The sequence below is a fragment of the Danio rerio genome, chromosome 16 (assembly GCF_049306965.1).
Source record: "Danio rerio strain Tuebingen ecotype United States chromosome 16, GRCz12tu, whole genome shotgun sequence".
Lineage (NCBI taxonomy): Eukaryota > Metazoa > Chordata > Actinopteri > Cypriniformes > Danionidae > Danio > Danio rerio.
Window position 1 is genome coordinate 46,186,895 of NC_133191.1, and position 24,391 is coordinate 46,211,285.

At 35.7% G+C, this 24,391-nt stretch overlaps 1 protein-coding gene across 1 annotated transcript in view; it reads right to left on the reverse strand.

Moving 5' to 3' along the window:
- si:dkey-199f5.8 overlaps positions 1–21,639 on the reverse strand; it is a 47,008-nt gene extending 25,369 nt beyond the window's left edge. The window contains exon 1 of the mRNA XM_679369.9: positions 21,524–21,639. The gene's annotated coding sequence lies outside the window, so the exon portion shown is untranslated. The remainder of the gene's footprint in view (positions 1–21,523) is intronic.
- Positions 21,640–24,391: the final 2,752 nt, after the last annotated feature.

Genomic DNA, 24,391 nt, shown 5'->3' on the forward strand with positions numbered 1-24,391 from the left:
ACATAAGCCTTGTCCAAGGGGAAGGAGGCAAAACCCTCAGCAGGACGGCAAGAACTCTGCAAGATCGGTCTCGAAAACCACATCGCCCCTGCTGGGAATTCTGTCCCACAACCAGGATCATTTGCTTGGGGGTGGGAGGGGGGAAGACCCAGGGCTTGAAACAAGCTTCATTTAATCTCCCTGACACAGTCTAGTGGATCTGTGCTTACAAATCAATTATAGCTCATTAAAAGCACCACTCACAGACGATAATCCTAATCTGAGGAATGGCGCAGGGATTGGTGGATTGGCACAAAAGGGAGGATGAGGCGACAGTGTGTGGTGTAGTGTCATCTCTTACTAATCCCATCTTCAGGCAATGCCTTTAACCCTTATGGTAAAGGCAACAGTGCATTCAGAAAGAATGGGAGACGGTTATAGACATCTCTATGTAAGGGAGGAAGAGTAAATGCAAGACAAAAGCAATAAGTGAAAGGCTGGCAGGGGTACTGTAAATGACATCTTTCCTCTATGGCAATTGAGGTCAGAGAGCATTTTCTCTGTGGTGACTAAGACTTGCGTTCTGTCTCAGACTCATTTATTAAGATGGACATTTAAATTTTAATATTGAAGTATTTTCAACTTCCATTATTGTATATAGACTAGATTCGTGGCATAATATTGAATGGAAAAAAATGGTTGATGCCAAACACTGTTAAAGGTGAAAAACTTTGAGCTTTACCACTTCCAGTTGCAGTCAAGAACTTCTAACACAAACCCACAGCATTCTGTGTATCTGTGGTCATCAAAGCAGAAACCACAACTGCTGCTCTGCTCCTCTATTTCAGTTGTCTTTCATGTTCAAATGTAATTTTCAAGAACTTCGAAAGATCAGAATAGGCCCACTCTCAGACTATCCCCTAAAATTCTTAAAATAGGTGTAATTGGACAAGGGAGGTATTTCACAGGAAAATCTGTGTGATCAACAGAGAGTAGAAACTAGTAAAACGTAACAATATAGAGTAGTGTTGTCACGATACTGGAATTCAATACCAATAAGTACTGAAATTTTAAAAACATCCATTTCCCACTAACATTTGAGCACGTTCTTAAACACCGCTGATTTGCCATCCGTTGATGAATCGACTGATCTTCATAGCTTTAAAACGCTCCACCTTCGATGTATCTGTGGTTACATTCAGTATACAGTGGTAAGTTTGGTGAACTGATGACCTTCATAGTAGGGCTGGGCCAATAAACGGTATTTTAAATGAATCGTGATAAAATTTATATCAATAACAATAATAAGCTCAGGACTTTTTTACTCTATATTGATTTAATTGCCAATCACACAGCAGAAATGTGCAACAATGAGAATTTAAAAGTGGGCTGATATTAGAAATGTACCCATTTTTCGTCCACCAAAAATTTATCGGTCGAAAAGATATTGTGCCATTCAATAGACCCTCTAATTATTGTGATCTCAGTCATTGTTGGGGTACTCTTTTAATTATATAAAATAAATTTATATGTAAAAAAAATATATATATATATATATATATATATATATATATATCATTATAATTCCATATGGTAAACAATTGTCAAGATGCCATTTTTGCCATAACGCCCAGCCCTATTTCACTTCTAATCACTGTCATTTCTGTTGAGCATTTGAACACAATAGCGAATCAGCAGTGTTTAAGTGTGGCGCTATATTGAAAACTTTCAAGGGGGGTGAGGGTTAGGGATGCAACAATTATAGATTTTGGTTGTACGATTACAGTCTGAGGAATAATCACAATTTCACAGTTATCAAGATTATTATGCATTCATTATTAGGGTTTTATAACACTACTAGTGTAGTAAATCACATAAAAACTCCTAATTAAAGTGTTATTTATTGCTGCTCGATAACTAAATAATACAGCACAAAAAATAATTAATAAAAAAGTGAATACTTTTAGACTGAAAATAAATGACAGAACAATGAATAAATAAAATAAAAATAGGAATAAATAAATATAAATTTGTGTACAGTTAATGAAGCTAGCTTAAGATACGTTTAGTTTTTTAATCATATTTTTTTCAGACTGCAAGCAGTTTCAGGGCATAATCAACAATTTAATGATTAAAACTCTACATACGATGCATTCAAGAAAATCCATCGTCACTTCCTAGGATAAATGGAACAAATAATGATTGTAATAATGAACTGTAAAAAAAAAAGAACAAACTAAACCCAAAACCTACCCCCACATCCCACCAAACCCTCATTTTATAAACTACAGCACAATCATTTTTTTCCATTGCAGCCGACAGATAATGTAGAAACACATTAAAGCCAAAACCTCACATAAAACCACCAGTGTATAAGTCTTGAGTGAGACTATTAGTCACCAAAACTAAAAACTCATAACTTTTAGGCCTTATTCAACCAAATTAATTTAATAATCTTCTTACAAGCATTCAAGAAAAATCAAAAGCCTTCTGGGAAACGACACCAAGTCAAGCGTGGCAGGTCTGTGGCCATTGGACTGGAACAATATAACAGTCGCACTAATCCACATGAAGATATGAAGAGTGACGGATGGAGAACCAATATTTAAATGGGATAAAGATGGAAAGAGAATGCAGTGTCCTTTACTTTCTTTGCCAGAGCACATGTCCTCCCCGTCCTCCTTGCATTCTGGATTCAGAGAGACAGCACTGGCATGACTAACTCCATCTTCACAAGCCAAGACACACAAGCTTTTTATCTTCTTTCTTTCATTCTCCATCACGCGACAGCGAACGTTCATCTAAGCGAGTCAGGAACAATACAAAAGGCCTGAGGGCTTTAATATTATTGTCATATACTCACAGCCTACATACAAATGGGAAAATGAATGGGTGAATATAAAGTCCATTAACATAAATATACAGAGAGCTCTTTCCTGCTGCGTGGCCTGTGGCGACTCATGGGGCTTTGCTCATCAGTATAGCAGAGAGAAAAGTGAAAAAACCGCATAGCGCTGAGATGAAGCTTAGAACAGTCCGGCTTAACTCAATAATGAGATTGCATCTATGCTGGCATTTACAATATCCATGGAGTCAGAGTGAAAATGGTTTTAGAGGACTGTCCTTAACTAAAGGACAAACTAAATAGGCCAGTGGCTAGTTCACTTGGTAAAAATATCTTTTAGGCCAATAAATAAAATGTTTCTTGGTCCAAATTTGGTCATTTAAGTCTGTATTACTGCAAATAATAGTGCCAGACTGGCTAATCAATAGAATAGGCTTTCTTATATTGTTCATGTTTTCTTTCCTGTATTCAAATACACTCACCGGCCACTTTATTAGGTACACCTGTCCAACTGCACATTAATGCAAATTTATAATCAGCCAATCACATGGCAGCAACTCTATGCGTTTAGCCATGTAGACATGGTCAAGATGATCTGCTGCAGTTCAAATCGAGCATCAGAATGGGGGGAATGTGATTTTGGTGACTTTGGACGTGGCATAGTTGTTGGTGCCAGACGGGCTGGTCTGAGTATTTCAGAAACTGTGATCTACTAGGATTTTCACGCACAAACATCTCTAGGATTTACAAAGAATGGTCTGAAATAGATAAAATATCCAGTGAGCGGCAGTTTTGTGGGCACAAATGCCTTGTTGATGTCAGAGGAGAATGGCCAGACCGGCTGATAAAGCCTTTTTCCAGCTTATAAAAAGGCAACAGTTACTCAAATAACCACTCATACTAGAGGTATGCAGAAGAGCATCTCTGAATGCACAACACGTCCAACCTTGAGATGGATGGGCTACAGCAGCAGAAGACCACACCGGGTGCCACTCCTGTCAGCTAAGAACAGGAAACTGAGGCTACAATTCACACAGGGTCACCAAAATTGGACAATAGAAGATTGGAATTTGGCATCAAAAGCATGAAAGCATGGATCCATCCTCCCTTGGATCATCGGTTCAGTCTGATGGTGGTAGTGTAATGCGGGATATTTTCTTGGCACACTTTGGGCCCATTAGTACCAACTGAGCATCATGTCAACACCACAGCCTACCAGAGTATTATTGCTGACCATGTCAATCCCTTTATGACCATAGTGTACTCATCTTCTGATGGCCACTTCCAGCAGGATAATACGCCATGTCAAAGCGTGAATCATCGCAGACTGGTTTCTTGAACATGACAATGAGTTCCCTGTACTCAAACTGCCTCCACAGTCACCAGGCTCAATCCCATAGACCACCTTTGGGATGTGGTGGAACAGGAGATTTGCATCATGGATGTGCAGCAAACAAATCTGCAGCAACTGCATGATGCTATCATGTCAATATTGACCAAAATATCTGAGAATTTCCAGTACCTTGTTGAATCTATGCCACAAAGAATCAAGGCAGCTCTGAAGGCAAAAGGAGGTCCAACCTAGTACCAGCAAGGTTTACCTAATAAAGTGGTCGATGAGTGTATTTTACTGAGTAAATATAATACAAATAAATAAATATTAGCCAACTAAAAAAATTTCATGTTTTGTATTGTTCATAATGTATACTTTAAAAACAAAAAAATACATTAAGAGTGAGACAGACAAATATTGTAATATTACTGTAGCAAGCAATATGTTGTTTACAGTCATGGAGATTCAGCATATTTTACTGCAAAAGCTTATTAAAATATTACAGTATATACAAAGCAAATCCAACTGCACTGTAAAAAAAATGCACATTCAATTTAAAAGTCAGTGACAAGTATTTATTTTTTTTTAAAGTAGTGCATTCCAACAATAAGCATGCTATAATACAAGTTTTGAAAGAGAGCGACTATTATAAAGAAAAGGACGAGTGAATAAAAAGTTGAAAGGCTCCAAACCTCAATTCTCTGCCAAGTCAGAGAGACAAATGAAAGGCTGACTGGAGCTAGCAAGCATCTGGATTCCATGTGTTAGATTATGGAGGACGGTGAAAGAATAAAGGAGTTTAAGAGGAGGTTTTGGATTCCCTGGATCCTGGAGCCTGCTGTCAATCAACTCTTAAGAGAAACAATCCCTCGTTCTCCTGGTTTACTGTCACACAAGGTCAGCAGTCAGTCTATCAGCCAATTCAGCAACATCTGCCCATGTATAGAAAAGCGTGTCCTTCCAAAGCCTATACAAGATCACTCAAATATACACCATCTGTACAGTAAGCCAGAAAGAGTACGACATCACACTGTCCAGCAGCTTTCTGCAATGCCAATATGTGGCATTACAAAGGTAGAAATTTGCATACATGTCTACAAAAGCCAGATTGTCTCACAGAGGAAGCTGTGACTGGGAATTATGGATAGAACTAAACACAAAAGTCCTAAAAACAACAAGACCCGCCTTAAACAAAAGTTCATGGATATAAACAAGAACAAACACTCAATGCTCAGCAAGTTTTCATGTGCTTGCTGTTTAGACGTGGTAAAGCCAAATGTCTAAAGCATGGGTCTCTTATCTAAAACACTTCACTCATAATAGCACTATTCAGTGTCATAAAAACAAATCTTAATTGAATAAGGCATTAGAGATATGTCTGCTTTTAACTCAAAGCAAAAAAAATCTAGACTACTATTCAAGTTACGCATTGTTAGCATTCCACAAACATTAACAGCACATAAATTTTTTAAATTGATAAGAAATCCTAAGCATCAAATATGAATGATTTCTTAAAGGGGTGGTCCAGAATGTAATTTTAAGGCTTGGTTGTGTTTATAAGATGCAAAGCAATGTGTGCTTATGTTTCACTTGACGGAAATCGCGTAATTTTTTCATATATCTCACTTTGATTATACACAGCTACTCAGCTAACATGAAAACGACTGTCATATTTCCTAGTTCCTCTAAAAGGCCCGCCCTTAAGTGACTCTGATTGGTCATCGACATAATGTGCTGCTATTGGCGGATCGGCTCCACGTCACGCCCGTAAAAGCACATGCTTTTCTGCTGTGTAAACATGAAGTCAACCTCGCGCCCGCTCTCTAAAATAACATCTGACAAGTGTCTGTAACTAACGAGTAAAAAAGGGGTGCGGCTCCTTTAACAGCGTCTGTGTGTGCGTCTATGTGTGTGTTTGTGTGGTGTGAACTTTCTGTAACAAGCGCAAGAGCGCGGGACTTTCTTTTTCTCTGATGCTCGGATTAAGTTATTTTCTGTAATATATCGTGACAGAAGAATAAAGCACAAGATGTGAGATGCTACCTGTTGAGCCTTGATTTATTATTCTGCTGCGACCACTAGTCAGGTAAGCTAATCTGTGTTTTTTTAACTCTATGCGTCATGACGTCTTTCACGAGTATCCGGAATATGCAGGTGTAAGTAATATAAATCATCCACATATCTTTTGCGACTTCATTATCTGAGATGTGAAACACATGAAAAAGCCAAGACAATCAGTGCAGTCGCGCACACACATAAGAGATCGTGCTGGTGGAGTGAGTGTGTGTTTACAGGAGTTTGGCTGATAAATGTGAGTTTGTAGCTAAATCGTTTGCCCGCAAAGCAGCATTTCGCATTGTTTACATCATTGCTACAGCATACAGTTAACGCTAGACACTGTACATGTCATGATCAATTTTAAAAAATAAAAACACTTACTTGTAGATCACAACTTCTGCTTTGAGGAGATTTTAGCCGAATCCAGCACTGAACTTGGAGAGATTCAGGAGCTGTTTTGTCAAATCATGCTTGCTGAGTATTTTATAATTCTCTGGAAGTTAATTAATATTGAACTAAAGGCACTTCTGTCTTTGTGTCGTGTCCTTTGGAAGCCCAAATACAGAAACAGATGAAGCTCTGTGGAAACAGCCGTGTTTAGATGCATTTTTAGCTTCATCTCTGCTATAACGTTACAGCACCTCTGGCCACGGACCTTACCTGCATGCGCAGTGTGGGATGCGCAGTAAACGAACTTGTGATGTCACAGGGGGCGGAAGTATTTTTTTGTAGTCCCCAAAATTCGTTCATTGTAGGCTTTGCTAAGCTAACTCTGTAAAAACCAAGGTCTCCCTTAGCATTGAACTTAGAACTTTTTACATTCAGAGATGCTGTTTATTTTCACACAGCTACATTACACATCAACTAAAGTTTAAAATATGAGATCGTAGTGGACCACCCCTTTTCTTAAAGGTTCAGTATGTAACAACTAGTGGTTAAACTAGGTGTTGCACTCCTGGTTGAAAACACACTCAAGCACAGGCTACCAGATTGAACACACCAACAGGAGCGTGCCTTACCATTTCATTGGAGTGCAGTAAGTACACTATTCTGTGCTTCTGAATGGCTGTATTTAAATTTTTGTCATTGCTTATGACTGCAAATCTAGTATTGTAGCATGTTGTTAGGACACTGCATTACAATGTAACCTGCTCACCTAATGTTTACTTTTATAATATTGATATTATTTGCTAATTAATATCCACCTCAAGTGGAACTCTGAAGCTTCGTCTAATTTTGGAGTCTGCTACTGTCCATCGGAGATCGCATTTTAGGCGCAGATGCACACTTTGAGAGCACACTAAAGACAGACATTCCAGCAAAGCATTTGACATTTTCAAAGCAAAATATCTGACTTCATCATTGTTTTTCAGATAAACAAGAATGTTCACTTAGCATGTTTCTTAAATATCTGCAAACATATTATGGTATTTTTCTGCTCAAGAGTCAAAAGACAGCACAATCTAACTAAAACATGCCGCTTGCTGTAAACTAGGCTACATTATTTGAGCATTCATTGCGAAATTGATATGATCTTTTGTGGTCCAGCTTATGTTTCCTTTAATATTAGGTTTTTCTTTGAAATCGGTCCTCAAATAAATTACTCAAATACATTGAACAAATTAAACAGCTGGGTTAAAAAAATTATTTTATTAATTTAATTCATGTGTTCAAGTGATGTATTATTCCACATACTTTACCCAAATGTGGATTGAAAGAACTCTGCAGTTTTTTAGCAGGCTTACGTCATTTGCACTTCTTATCAAATCAATGCAGCATAAGATAAAAGCTCTAAATAAGACATCAAAAACATTTAAATTTTTTGTTTTAAATGTGTAGAGCAGTTCATTTATAATTGCCGTTACATAACACTGATAGAACAAAAACATATGTGTCTTGCTTCATTATGATGACATGCAGCACTGCAAAAATGTTTTGCTAAACCCTCAAGCCATTTCATATGACCGAAGGAAGACAAGTGTTGTCGCATTATATCATCTCATAGGCTTGCTTTTGAGATCTGTGCTGACTGGAATAAATGGTAACTTGCAAAACAATTCATCCACATTCTGACATTCTGGAAATTTACATGTTGGTGCTTTCATCCAGAATGCTCAACACAGTTCATGAAGATATTTGAATTTAAAATGAATAAATAAACAAAACCGATGGAAAATGTCAAACAAATGGTGGCACTTCCTGGTTAAATCAAGGGTCACATCTAAAAGTATGATTTAAGGAACCGCGTGATGCTATTTTAAAAAAGGACATTATTTTGGTTATTAAGTATATAAACACTAGGTCAATGGGCTTTAGTCTTCAGGAAAGACATCTCTCTCATTCCGTACATTATTGCTTCCTAGTCTGTATGAAACAGTTTATCTGAAATTCTATAAGGTCGTGTTATTTTTGATAGATTTTAATTTATTTTAAGCATTAAAACTCCTTTATGTCATATTTAGTCAACCTATTCCATTTTTTAGAAATGCCTTCGATGGCTAAATGACTAAAACTGTTTCATAGGTTAAGTTCAAAACAGGATTCATAAATACACAACACAATTCGTAATTTCAAAACACAATTCATAAATATGCAAATCCAATTCATAAATTCAAAACATGATTCATAAATAAACAATTTGTGAATTCAAAACATGATTCACAAATCAGGTCATAATTGCAAAACACGATTTATAAATGCCCCAAAACAATTCGTAACTTCCAAACAATGCGTAAATACACAAATGCAATTCCATGAATTCAAACAGGATTTATAAATGCGCAAATCCAATTTGTAAATTCCAGACACAATTCATAATATACAGAAAACACAATTCGTAAATTCAAAACAATTGATGAATCTAAAAAAATAAATAAATCACAATTTGTAAATTTAAAACATGATTTATAAATACACAAAACAATTCAGAATTTCAAAACAAGTTTCATGATCAAGCAAAACAGAATTCATAAATACAAAATGCGTTTTATGTATTCAAAATGGAATTCATAAATGGCCAAATCCAATTCGTAAATTCCCAACACAATTCATAATGTGCAACACAACTCGTAAATTCAAAACACGCACCATAAATTTGCAAAACAATTTGTAATTTCAAAACACGATTTCTAAATACACAAATCCAATTTATGAATTGAAAATAGGATTCCTACATGAGCAAATCCAAATTGCTAATTCCAGACACAATTTACAATATACACAAAACACAATTCGTAAATTCAAGAAAACACAATTCATAAATCCACAGAACATCATTTGTGTGTTTATGAATTGTGTTTTGAATTTACAAATTGTTTTGCGTATTTATGAATAATGTTTTAAACCGGATTCATAAATACAAAAAACAATTCGTAATTTCAAAACGCAATTCATAAATGCATAGAACAGAATTTGTAAATACACAAATCCAATTCATTTGGTAGAAATATTTATGATTTTTACATTTGAATTCAGAAATTGTGTGTTGCATTTACGAACTGCAGCCGGAAGGTGACAAGAATTATTAATATTATTTATAAAATTTCTCATTCATTGTATTTTATTAACATCTATCCCTTTTCCAACCAACACACTAATGTAAGCACAGCAGTTATACCAAGTATTAATTATGTTATTTATTAAATTACCCAATAAAATAAATTTTTTTAAATGTCTACCCCTACCCCAACATCACAGTACTGTAAAAATATGAACTATTGTTATACATGGTCACAAAAATGATGCTATATCGATGTGTGTATCCGCAGCTGTATCCCATCTAGACTTTACCCATTGTGATAAAGCAATTAGCATGTAATTACATCAGTTAATCTCTTCCTCTTCACGGAAAACCAGTCATGAGCAAATATTTATCATAGTTTTCATTAAGGAAACTACTACTGCAAAGTCCCCAATTTCAAAATCCCCTGGCTGCTCAGAAAAGCCAGCTAACCCAGAACATTGTGGCTGGCCAAGCACATAAAGCATGTGTAACAGCCTTTAACCTTAATCGTTAGTTTCAGGCTTTTAATAATTAGTTTTAGGCTTCCAAGGTTTCCAAAGCCACTGTATACACAAACAGATAATGGCTTTGGGTTTACCATATCAGTTTAAGCCAGAGTCCCATTCTGACAACAAGGATGACTAAGCAGATCGATCATAACTGAATTTGTAAGCATCGCTGGAGTAAATGTTTTACTGCACACAGCTTCTCCTCAACATGGCAAAAACACAGTTCACTTTCTTTTGCCAGGCATTATTCTAACCAATCAAATTGCATCTATCATTGCATTTTAGTCAGGTTTGGAGTCTGTGCTTTGTTCTTTAATGTGGGAAACTATAAGCCTTGTAAAATTCTGCAGATTTCATACATGCACAACCAAATTACACACTAGTAAACGAAAATAAACATTACAAAGCAAAACAAGTCTTAATAGATAAACATACCAAACATAAATTAAGATGATTTACAATGGCACAGCTTGGCATTTAGCAATTTCATGTCAAAAGGAGATCAAAGTTTGTCAAAAAATAAACGACAGTGAAAGAGGTCACACTTTAAGGACCATGGCATTTGGATGTCATAACTTTTACTCGGTCAAATCCAGGGCATTTATATAACATCTGTACATAACCTGAAGCGAAAGTAAATGCAAAGCATGCAGACAGAAATTCCTCTGTGATTCATACACAACACCAGAGTTGTTTGCGTAAGCTGCGGGTTCAAAAGAATCAGGAAAAATATCAATATCCTGATCCGTGAGGGCAGAGGGTATAATAATCAATGGCGACATAGACAATCCCTTATGATGCTAGGGGATTTAGTTTGTGCCCACAGCCACAGTACCAGGAAATATTTTCCCTCTGCTATAATATTCAGATTACTAATGCTGCTTCTAAACTCTCATATGGAAACAATGAGGGAATCAACCAGAATTCATAATAATGTATGAGAGAGAGAGAATTGACAAAAAAAAAAGTCCATAAACCACAAACTACTGTGCTCACCAAAAAAAAAAGCTTCATCTTTATATACAGGATGACTAACCTTAAATGCAATTTACATTTGAAGACTATAGGACAGATCAAAAACTTAGTTTTCAATCAAAAAAGATTTTTTGCTCTGATAGGCACAAAACTATGTTTTACCTAGATGCTTCAGCATTGTGTTAGAATTGAAACTTGCAAAAAAACATTTGCTTTTTAAAAGGTTTAACTTCCAAAAATGGCACAGCTTAACAGGTACCATAACCTTAAAGCAGAGATGTCCAAACTCGGTCCTGGTGAGTTAAGCTCCAACCCCAATCAAACACACCTGAACCAGCTAATCAAGCTCTAACTAGATATTAGGGTTTGCTCGATTTTCGGAAAATCATAATCATGATTATTTTGGTCATAATTGTAATCACGATTATTCTAAACGATTACTGTTGAAGTCAAAATTATTAGCGCTCCTGAGAATTTTTTTTATTTTTTATAAATATTTCCCAAAATTATGTTTAATGGAGCAAGGAATTTTAACAGTATTTCCTATAATATTTTTTCTTCTAGGCTTATTTGTTTTATTTTAGCTAGAATAAAAGCAGGTTTAAATATTTTGAAACCCATTTTAAGGTCAATATTATTAGCCCCCTAAAGCAATATATTTTTGATTGTCTGCAGAAGAAACTACTGTTATACAATGAACTGCTTAATTACCCCTATTAAGCCTTTGAATTGCACTTTAATCTGAATGCTTGTATGTAGAAAAAATATCTAGAAAAATTTTATGTACTGTCATCATAGCAAAGATAAAAGAAATCAGTAATTAGAAATAATATCAAAACTATTAAGTTCAGAAATAAGTAAAAAAAAAAAAAAAAAAAATTCTTTCCATTAAACAGAATTTGGGCAGGAAAAGGGTTGCTAATATTCAGGAGGGCTAATAATTCTGACTTCAATGTATACATACAGTTATTTTCCTCCCTGCAAAGGAAAGAGAAATAAATACAACAGAATAAAAATATGAAACAAAATGTGCTTTAAGCATCTTCACTGTAAGAATAAAACTTTAGCTACAAAAATCCTTCAGTCAAGAGCAGAGGGATTTTCTCGTTTTGTTTGATTAATGATAAAAACAACATCGCGCTGTCTCTTTAATGGTTTCTCTATCACGTGTCTTTTGTTTATTACACAAATGAGGGTTATTATGAATAATCACTAAACACTGCGTTTTGGCACCTATTTGACCTAGGGTTGTAACGGTATGAATTTTTCACGGTATGATAATCGTCTAAAACAATACCACGGTTTGACGGTTTCGCGGTATACGGTATGTTACAAATGTTACAAAATAATAGAACAGTGAAGCAAATTTGACTTTTTCCAAATAATATATTTTTAGTTACTATAAACAACACCACTTACAATGAACAAATAAAAATAAGAAAATAATAAATAATGTGTCAAAGTCCAAATAAACATGGTGCAAATCCTCAGTAAAAAATAGATATAAATATTTACTATACTATAAATAGTTACATAACGAAACTAGATTCAATATGGAACATCCTTAGGTTTTATGTGCCAGCATGGATATGGTTGTCTATCGATATGGATATGGATATGGTTGTCTGCAATGCAGACAAACAGCTGCATCTTCATTTGCGTCTTTTGAAAACAGCAAGAGCAGCAGTTCGTCTTTGCTGTGTCACTGTTTTGTCATGTTTCTGTGCTGCTGTGCATGCAAAAGTACTTAGTATGAGAATTATTTCATGCAAAACTTTTTTTTTTTGCATTTTATTTAGCCGCGCATAAATGTATGCCTATCTCTCATTCCGTGTTGTTCAAAAAGCTTGGTCCACAAACAAAGGCGAAACCTATACTTATTGGTTGTGATATAGCGAGTTTGAACCAATCTGGGCATGGAGGAGGGACAATGCATCAATGTATCATGTCTGATTTGTCCGGAGACACAGTGACGAGCGTTTCTTTGTCAAATCAGCGTTGTCAAATGTTGATGACGTAACCGCACTGATTCCAGAGCCTCTGAAAGTCCGCGAATGTTATGTGATACAGCACTGGAAAGCTGAGATTCTCTTCTTTATGCCAATCTTTGAATTGTATGAATCGGATCAGCGGATCAAAAGTTATTAAACATTTAAGAGCAATACTTATTTTTAGCCGCGGGCGGCTGTCTCGGTCTTTAAGGGTTAAAACCGTTGATATGCAATTGTTCATGGTATGATAATCGTGCACGTTCAAATCGTGGTAAACCGTCATACCGGTATATTGTTACAACCCTAATTTGACCATTAAATCGCTCACATTAAGATGACTTTAGATGTCTGCTTCCGTCCGTTTCGCGAGTTGCGCGCACGGTCAGCGGAGGTGCGCGATGTGGCACCAGGCGCAAGTATAATTCCAGCTTCAGTGTGTGAATGAGACCAAATGCTAGTCGGCCTATTACTTCTGGCTGTGCGCGCGTGCCGGATTTTCGATTAATTGCACAGCCCTACTAGATATACTAAAAACTTTCTGGCAGGTGTCTTGAAGCAAGTTGGAGATTTTGGCTGTTTCTCAATATTCGTTCTTCAGCGATCTTGTGTCCTCGTGTAACGTCATCATTAACTGCCAAAGATCAGATATAATACTCAAGACAAGCAAGAAAAGAGGACCTGTGAAACTTCCCGCATGTGTTCTTGATAGAGGAAGCATGGATGCAGACTTGAGCACCAAACTCGCTTTAGAAGTCCCAGAAGTCATTGCAACTGGAGGTGGGAAGCGCAGCATTTTATATAGGTTCATTATTAAAGTTCAGAGATACAACTTATTTATCTCAGGAGTTTCCCTAAATAAAACGGTGAATATAAGCATTACCATGAAAATCTTACTAAAGGAATAAACACATTTAAGGGTGTTTAGTTTGTTTAGTTAAAATTTGTATTAAAATCAGTTTTATATTGTGCAACGTATATTTGCAAAGTCTTTATGCATAGTATATATATATATATATATATATATATATATATATATATATATATATATATATATATATATATAGAAAAAGGGGAAAACAATAAATCTCAGTATGAATGCTGTAATGTTCAAATAATTTTCCAGTAAAAACACATGAAGGTCTTGTGACCAGGAGGAAGAACGCAGCATCTCATTTCTCACATCATGTCTGTACCGGCTGGTACAAAGTGATGTCATTGAGTTCTCAGCACATCTGTTTGTTAATTTATGAGAAAGACTAGGTTCGAACCAATCAGTCCACTCTACTGGAGTGCGAACGAGATGCAACTTCATTAATATGCATGACATAGCTTCGAAGACTTCGAAGCTTGCTGTTTTTACCTGTAACAGTGTTCAAAGAGACTCCATGTGTTACCAACCATAATTTAAACTAGTAGAAGAATTGTTTGGAGACATGGTTCATCAGTATTGCGTTTATAAATCTGCCCCAACTAAGTTTTTTTTCTCCATTTCCCTGCGATGAATGCACAGATCGTGCGTGGACCCACATTTGTGGATTACAGTGGTCTGCTAACGCACAATATGTTTGTAAGGAAGATTTTTTTACCCAAGAGCTTTTCGCATCTGGAAATAGTGAAATCCGGATTTGCCACGCTTCTTTTTAAAAGAATGACCGGGTTTCAGTTGGTGTTGATTGTCCCGTTTCTACGAATTTGGTAAGTGTGTTATCAATGTTCTTTCTTTATGTTTATTCAGATGGCAAAGTTAGTATCATCAGCAGTACTCTTTTAGTTTTTAAAGACATATCTTGGTCAAAATGATTTGGTTATAGAGTTCAGTAATATCACTACAATATTATGGACTGAAAATCCTCCACTTCCACACAGCTCTCAAATCTGCTGTAAATGCTGATCTTTGAATCAATGTCTACCTCCGCAGCATCTGTGTTTGGGTTGCCCGTGTGAAAATCAGCTGTAGTGCACGTAATGAAACTCGCCTTTTCATGCAAACCCTTCATCTTTTTGATTTATGATCCAGTTCCTTGGACAAGATCAAGACATTTTAAACAATTTCATTTTCAGAGCACATTTAAAAACAAAACAAGTTGAGCAAAGCGCTTCACAATTTCAAACTGTGAGATGCACACAACTACAAACATAAATCAAAACACAGACCAATACACTACACCATTACACCCACTAAGGGCAGCAATAGCCAACTTAAATCAAGAGATAGTCAATGGACAGCATCACAAGCCGTTTTACACCTGTGTTTTGCATCATCTGCTTGTGAATAGGCTAACAACATGCATCTTAACAAAAAGTTAACAAGGACTAAGACAAGATAACTGACTTTATTAAACAATATGCAATATCACTGTCCAAAGACTAAAGGTGAAGAAAATTGAAAAATAAAAAACTTTTTTTTTTTCAACAAAAACAAAAAATAAAGATTCCATCACAAACTGTTTTCCAACAATCCTCCACAAGCTTTCATGCTTCTGTTTTCCAGATGTCAAGAGTTTAAAATCGGTCACAAGCTTTTCTCTTAAAAGTACACTTTTTATGCCCTGTGCTGCACTTTATTTTCACAACTTGATAACCATGAGCACATGCTCTCTCCCCACTAAGGAAGACAAGTACTGATGATCTGAAAACAAGAGCAAACATGTATAATCTGCTCAAATGGAAATGTAATTCATGTCTGTCTCACATGCCTATTAGCTGCAATTAAATCTGCAAATTATCAAACCTTCTCAGGGACGAATTCTTCAAAAATCTATAAATGAAACTCGATGGTATTAGGCAATAATAATGCATTCACATAACTTCTGTGGCACAATCAAAAGTACATTATTTTTAATTGCTGTAATTAACATTAAAAATGTCACACGTTTGGTTTTTGAATTTTAATACACAGATCATTTGAATTTAAATAACATAATAGGTCAAGAAAAGATTAAAAGCCATGAGTGGACATTGTCCTGATTTCTGTGCTTATATTAAATTGCATGGGATCTAACAACAATTATGATCATCAACTGAACACGAATACAACAAAACTTTTTATTGACTAAAACTAGGCTAAAATTCCCAGACATTTAGTCAGCTGAGGTCTGGAGAGGACAGAAACATTATGACGAAACATAAAAAAGACATTTGATACAGCATAAACACACACACACACACAGGAAGAAAAAAAAAAAACACCTGACCTGATTAAAACCAACTGAACGTCAACGTGGCTTGAAGCCTTCGTAAAATCCATGTAAGTGTTGGATAAAGCTTTGGTAGAAAATATCCAGATGGGAAATAAACCTGGATATGATACTCCAGTTATTCTACAAGCATCATTAGAAAAAATAATGATAAAATAACTCTGCCTGCGCTAACTAGTCCTACAATGCTTCTAGCTGGTGAATTTACCGTACTTGTTGTGCAAGACCTGCAAATTACATTGTATTTCTTTCCAAAGTTAGAATGCTACAAAAAGTCTAGCAAACATTGTGCCTTTCACTCCTTTACAATGTCACTGTTTCAAGTATAACTAATAAACAATTAACTCTCACCAGATATCATTTTGCTGACCTTGATGGTTTAAAATAAGACTGCTGGTGTAAAACCACACATATTTCCCTGACCCATTTTGCATTTCAGCGTTCCTACTTTGTGCCTGCGACAAAGCTACAGGGAGAGCAAAGCCCTGAGAGCAAGCAGAGCAACCTGCTGCTTGGACCTGTAACCATGCGATAAAATCCTGGGGGAATAAAAACATCAACCCATTAAAGAAACCTCTCACACAGGAAAACAAAGCACAGCAATTTATGATCAGGAATAGCTGTGCAGTAAGCAAAACAGGACCGATCGACAACATTCACCAATGTTCAACTAAAGCTTATTGGCAAGTGGACAGAGATGCACTTTTTCAGTTGAGGTGTGCAATCTAAAGCCTCTAACAATTTTATTATGATTAAAGGTAGGGCTGGACCAGACGATATGGCCAAAATTGATATCACAATATACAATCACCGGCCAATTTATTAGGTAAACCTTACTAGTAGTGCTCCAGATTTGTCGGCTGTACATCCATGATGCCAATCTCCCGTTCCACCACATCCCAAAGGTGCTTTATTGGATTGAGATCTTGTCTAATTTTGGTAAGCCTGTGCGAATTGCAGCCTCAGCTTCCCGTTCCTAGCTGACAGGAGTGGCACCCGATGTGGTCTTTTGCTGCTGTAACCCATCCGCCTCTAGTTTCAACATGTTGTGTGTTCAGAGATGCTTTTTTGTCAGCACCAGTGGTATAGTGGTTAGAGCGTCGGCACATGCACTCCAGTGCTCACGGCGACCCGAGTTAGATTCTGCCTCGCGGTCCTGTGCCGTTTCTTCCCCTCTCTCTGCTCCCCATGCTTTCCTGTCAATTGGCTCTACTTTCCCATCCAAATAAAGGTGAAAACTTAGAAAAAAAGAAAAAAAGATACTATTCTGCATACCTCGGTTGCAACAAGTGGTTATTTGAGTTAGTCTGGTCATTCTCCTCTGACCTCTGGCATCAACAAGGCATTTGCACCCACAGAACTGCCGCTCACTGGATTTTTTGGACGAAAAATCTCAGCCCTTTAAGGGGTCCATGGATCATGCTTGACTTTGATTTTCATTACGCACACTGCAGTTGTTTTCCTGTCATTTAATCATTTTAAAAATAAATCATCTTTTTGAACATTTATGAATCGCAACTATTCACACGTCTGCTGGCATAACCCAACTTTTCAGGAGTTTTGGATAGCCGTTTTTGGTGAAGATCAATATTTAGATGGCAGCTTTCACATTTATCAACTGTATTAAGCAAGTAACCAGAGTTTGTTTTAATTTAACTAAATCTGCCAAGGTTAAACAAGCTCAGAGAACATCCAAAGCAATCCTGTGTGCGGGACAAAACACAGGTATGTCCACATACATATATTACAATCAGAATTCACTCAGAACAGCAGCAGGAACTCCTGTCACACACAAATAACATATTTCTGACATGTGTGCTGAACTGTGATAAACAATATCACAACTAAAAAGAAAAGAACTTGCGACACCATGTCCTGTTTTGGGTTTGTTTAGATGCGTTTCGTCTGTGTTGAGTGTTCAAAATGCAGTCAAACTACATTGCAAAGTTTGGAAGTGGACAAACCAACCTTTTCAGTGGTCTTGGTCAACTGGTTTTGTGCACCAAGGCTCAGATTAAAGTATTCACCACTTTTTACAATGAAACGCACTTACACAATCACACCAGAGTTTGAATTAACCCAGCCAAATCTGCCATATCTAAACTAACACCCTAAAAATAAATATTATTAAACTTTGATTAAAACACAGGTTTAAGCAGTTCATAAATCATCTACAAAAAAGCATGAAGGGCCTTCTTATTGGAGCATAAATCCCTTCCTCCTCAAAGAAAGTTCAAATGCTTTAGTGATGTGTTATTCTTCATGATGCCTTCCAACAAGTGTTTAAACAGCCAAATTAAAACTATTCACTGTGATATTTACCTAATCAGCTCTGCCAAAAGCAAACCTTTTTTTAATTATCAGTAAACCATGTATGCAAAGCTTTCTACATTACAAAATACATTGACTTTGCATGACACACTGTAAAAATAGAGACATGGGGTAACAGGGTATATACAGAACTACAGGGTGTAAACTTTAGTCTTTGAAATCTGAAAAACTCATTTAACTAAGCAACACTCATCTAACAGCAAATAATGAACTGTGAAACTTAGTGCGTGTTGATGTTTATCTGCTGACCTGACTTGCAGAAATTGTTCTGTCAAATTGTTGCACAATCTCTAGAAACTCTAAACAAGACTAGCCTGCAGGAAAGAAACTACCCCAGGTTTTACTAACTAGCATTGGGTTAAACTGGCTTATAATATACAAAGCACTAATACGACAATCAATTTATTTATGTATTTTACTTACAACTTCATCAATATGCTCATCAATATAAACTGCTCGTCAATATATGGCCTACCAGTAAATGACACAACACTAAAGTATTTATGAGTAAATTGAACTATTATGCACACCAGCCAAATAATTAAGGTTAAATAAAGAAATACCTATCAAAGACCAATGCAATGGTTACAGTATTTACTCATTTAGCCAGTTAACACGAATATACTGTAACTGTTCCTTATTAGGAGATATAGATCTAAGAGCTGCACGATATTGGAAAAATCGGATATTGCGATATTTAATTGTTCTGCGATAAGTATTGTGATATAAATATCGTCTCACAAGATAATTTAAATAGCTCTATTTGATAGTTTTCTGGGGAATCTAACAGTTTGCAGGTACAGAAATTGAATAACCACAATAGAAACAACATGCTTTTTTAACTTTTTGTTTTGTTTTCAGTTCAAATATCAAAAAATTCTTAGAGCAAGTTTCGTTTTCACCATCAGAAGAAATAAGTCACAATTAAGAGATTTTCCTTAAAACAAGCTAAATTATCTGCCGGTGGGGTATGCAAAATAATCTGCTTAATCTGAAATATAGATATCTGGAATAGAAACTACAAAATTTCTAAGTAAATTTTTTTTTGCATAAATCATGTGAATTCTGTTCAAATACTGTGATTAAATACAATTCTGTAGCTCCTACTCAACTGTAATTTAGACTCAACATTGCACATCTTTGCTATGTGACTATTGCGGGTGCGCACATAGGGATATCGATGCTGAAACGATATATTGTGCAGCCTGGATGGATGGATGGATGGATGGATGGATGGATGGATGGATGGATGTAATGTAATAACATTACATTAGCAAAAGTTTAAATGAACATATAGCTAAATTCATAGCAATTATTAATCATAATCAATTAAATCAGAAGAGACCCTAAACAACGACAAAAATTCTAAGTATGATTTTTTATTTTTTTTTTATTAGTCAAATAAATTCTGTACTAATACAGTGATTAAATACAATTTTGTAGCTCCTGGTCAAGTATAATTCATGCTCAATATTGCATATCTCTGCGATGTGAATTGCGGATGTGCACATTGCAATATTGATGATAAAACGATGGATGCATGTATGGATGGATGGAACACAAATTTAAGGCTAACGTTACATTAAAAGTTTAAATGAACATATAGCTAAAGTCTTAGCCAGTATTAAACAGAATTAATTAAACCAGAAGATACCCTTAACTGAGTAAACAAAAAGTTTACTATCCAAAAAACTAACTTAAACATTAAATGATCTCAAATTAAGTTGGGCTTATCCATTATCTGCCAGTAGTTTAAGTGAAATAATCTGACTTTCCCTTTGAATCGTATAAGTTATATCTAGACTAGAAACGATTTTAAGTAAGATTTTTGCATAAATTATTTTTTGCATAAATCATATAAATTCTGTACAAATACAGTGATTAAAATACAATTCTGTAGCTCCTACTCAACTATAATACATGCTTAACATTGCACATGTTTTCGATGTGACTTGTTGATGCGCACATTGTGATATGGATGGTAAACGGTATATTGTAAAGCCCAGATAGATAGATAGATAGATAGATAGATCGATAGATCGATAGATCGATAGATCGATAGATAGATAGATAGATAGATAGATAGATAGATAGATAGATAACCACACAAAATTAAGGCTGTAATAATAAAAAAGTTTAAATGAACAAATAGCTATAGCTTAGAATCAATTAAATCAGAAGAAACCCTAAACTAAGTAAACAAGTTTACAGTCCAAAAAAACTAACTTAAACATGAAAGGATCTCATATTAAGGTAAGTTTTACCATTTTTCTTAACTATTAACACCGCAACAATACTTTGCATATACAACATAAATTATGCACTAACAAAAAATAGGCTCAGTGAGACGGATAGTTTAGAATTATTTTTTTAAATTATAAAATAAAAATATATAATTATTTAAAAAATCATAATCTGCGTTTTTCAGACAAGTAGAGATCTAATATGGAGAGATAAATATAGATTGTGTAACAGTGGCGCGTCGTGATAATTCACTTTAACAGTCGCAGCTGGATTTAATGACACTTTAACCTCAAAGTCTATAGCTGGATGTGTCATTAGAGAGCATGTGAAAACCCCCAGAAATGAGTTTCCCCGAAAACACTGGGTTTTGTTTTAGTCGTCAACTTGAGAGGAAACGATGCTGAGCCGCCCACCGCCAGAGCCAGCGCGATTAGCTACAGCAGGCTAGCACAACTGGGGCTCCTTACATACTCACAAACCTCCCAAAGATGGAGAAAATACACTCACACACAGGCCAACTGAAGAAAAAAAGATCTTGAAATAAGATTTAAGAACTTACCTGACCAGCCCGGGACAGTTTGGTGGAGTATTCGGTCAGATATTCCGTTACTCCTGTGTTTTCGTACGAGTTCGTCGACTCTCGCTTGTCCTGTCGGAGTTGAAAGCGCTGCATGCACAGGAAGTGATGCGCGCTCACGCAGAGTGTGCACGCGCAGGAGGACACTTCTTCTTTTTGCCTTGAAATTACCGTGGAATGTCTCAATAGCTTTTTGTAACGCCCTGTGTAATTATTTGTACTCCGTGTCATAGTAATTTTAATTTAATCATCAGCTTCTATTACTCATCCATAAAGATTGTGAATGTAAAAGAGTACTAGCCTACTTTAGCCTGATTCACTGTGATTTGCGCACTGAAATTGGCAAAACAAATGTACTTGTCGTAATTATTAATATGAAATCATTCTTAATTAATACTTTTAAGATGTATACAATGAGTATGAGGAATTAGCAGGCATTAACAAGGTCACAGTGCATAAATTAGGTTAATTTATCACCTAAATTGTATTTGCTCTTAAAAACAACTTTAAAGTATTATTATTTTATATCTGTACATTTTTTTGTATTAATAAAAATCTTCAAAATCTTCATTTACTGTTATCTTATATTATTTCATCTCTGAAACAAATTTTTAAGGTGGCAAAATGTATCTAATACATTTATGTTTTATACTATTCATGCTAAAAATCATTATTTTATCTATAATTAGTTTACTTTTTACGTTTTTAAATTTGGAAATTCTTAGATCACGTATTTATAAATGCAATTATAACAGAAATATAGATTATAGTTAGATATATTATAGACACATTATTTTGTGCAATTTGTTTTATCCATTTAGAAATATATTTAGTCTTTATAGATTTTGAAAAGCTATTTAAAATTGGTACATTTTATATATACATAAAGAGAATGAGTAATTCTAAGTAATGTTTTGAGTGCTCTGATTCTCTTAACCCTTGTGCACTGTTCACTACCCTTTTGTTATGTTCAGGATGAAAACATCCTCTAAATTAAACTGCTTCCCAGAGATGGGTTGCGGCTGGAAGGGCATCCTCTGCGTAAAAAATGCGCTGGATAAGTTGGCGGTTCATTCTGCTTTGGCGACCCCGGATTAATAAAGGGACTAAGCCGACAAGAAAATGAATGAATGAAATTAAACTACTATTTTAAACTGCTATATTTTTTAAAATTCTTTTGCATAAATCTGTTAATCAACCTCAGTCCTGATCTAAACTACTAAATTGTTTAGAAAATTGACAGAATTGTAACTCTTTAATTGCCAAATTCACAAATGAAATTACTAATTTGGTGAAAAAAAACACACAAAATTAAGTATTTTCAATATAAAATGTAATTGTGGACTGGATTTTTTTTTAACCTTTTATCGCGGTCACAGCTTTTTCACAAATAACCACTCGCTACAACTGAGTTATACAGAAGAGCATCTCTGAACACACAACACGTCTAACCATAGGACGGATGGGCTACAGCAGCAGCAGACCACACCAGGTGCCACTCCTGTAAGTCAAGAACAGGAAACTGAGGCTACAATTCACACAGACTCACAAAAATTGGACAACAAAATTTTGAAAACATAAGAATAAAAACATTGCCAGGTCTGATGAGTCTCAATTTCTGCTGCGACATTCAGATGGTAGGGTCAGAATTTGCTGTCAACAACATGAAAGCATGGATCCGTCCTGCCTTCTATCAACGGTTCAAGCTGGTGGTGGTGTAAAGGTGTGGGGGATATTTTATTGGCACACATTGAGTCCATTAGTATCAATTGAGCATACCATGGCAATGCCACAGCCTACCTGAGTATTGTTGCTGATCATGTTCATCCCTTTATGACCAGTCATCTGATGGCTACTTCTAACAGGACAACGCACCATGTCATAAAGCGCGAATCATCTCAGACTGATTTTTTGAACATGACAGTGGGTTCACTGTACTCAGATGGCCTCCACAGTCACCAGAACTCAATCCAATAGAGCACCTTTGGGATGTGGTGGAATGGGACATTAGCATCATAGATGTAAAGCTGACAAATCTGCAGCAACTGTGTGATGCTAACATGCCAACATGGACCAAGATCTCTGAGGAATATTTCCAGTACCTTGTTGAATCTATGCCACGAAGGATTAAGGCAGTTCTGAAGGCATAAGGGAGTGCAATCCAGTACTAGTAACATGTACCCAATCAAGTAGCCAGCGAGTGTATATGTATACATGTGTGGAATAGACGTATTTGTATACGTATGTATTTGTATTAATAATAATGACAATTATTATTATTATTTGTTCAGTTCTAATTCGTTATACGTTCATAAAAAACAATAACAACTAAGAATGAAAAAACAAAGAACAGTGGACTGGACTTCAGTGAACGTCATCTAAACTACAGATTATCATTCGTCACTAAAATCATTGACAGACTGACCGACATTCCTTGAAGTTAAAAGTTCAGATGATGTCATTATCATAGACAAAGTCCATAACACTTATATATTAGCTGGACATAAATTGTAGGCAAGATAATCCAGCCATATCTATAATCAGCAGCATGCAATAAAGTTTTTTAACCAACTGATAAACTCATAAAAACAACAGCATAAAAACATTTATATATGAAGCTATTGAGCAAGACTGAGCCCAAATGAATCACTCGAAATAACTAAGTATTAGCAAAATCAAACTGCATTCATTTAAATACACTATTTAGCAGTTTAATGTGTTTAAATATATTCAAAGAGGAGAGTATTCAGAGTCGTTTCCTAAAACTCTCCAGACCAGTTCGACCTGATCAGGCAAATCTGAATGTGCAGGACAATAGCGGGCTGATGCTGATTACCCTAGAAAAATATA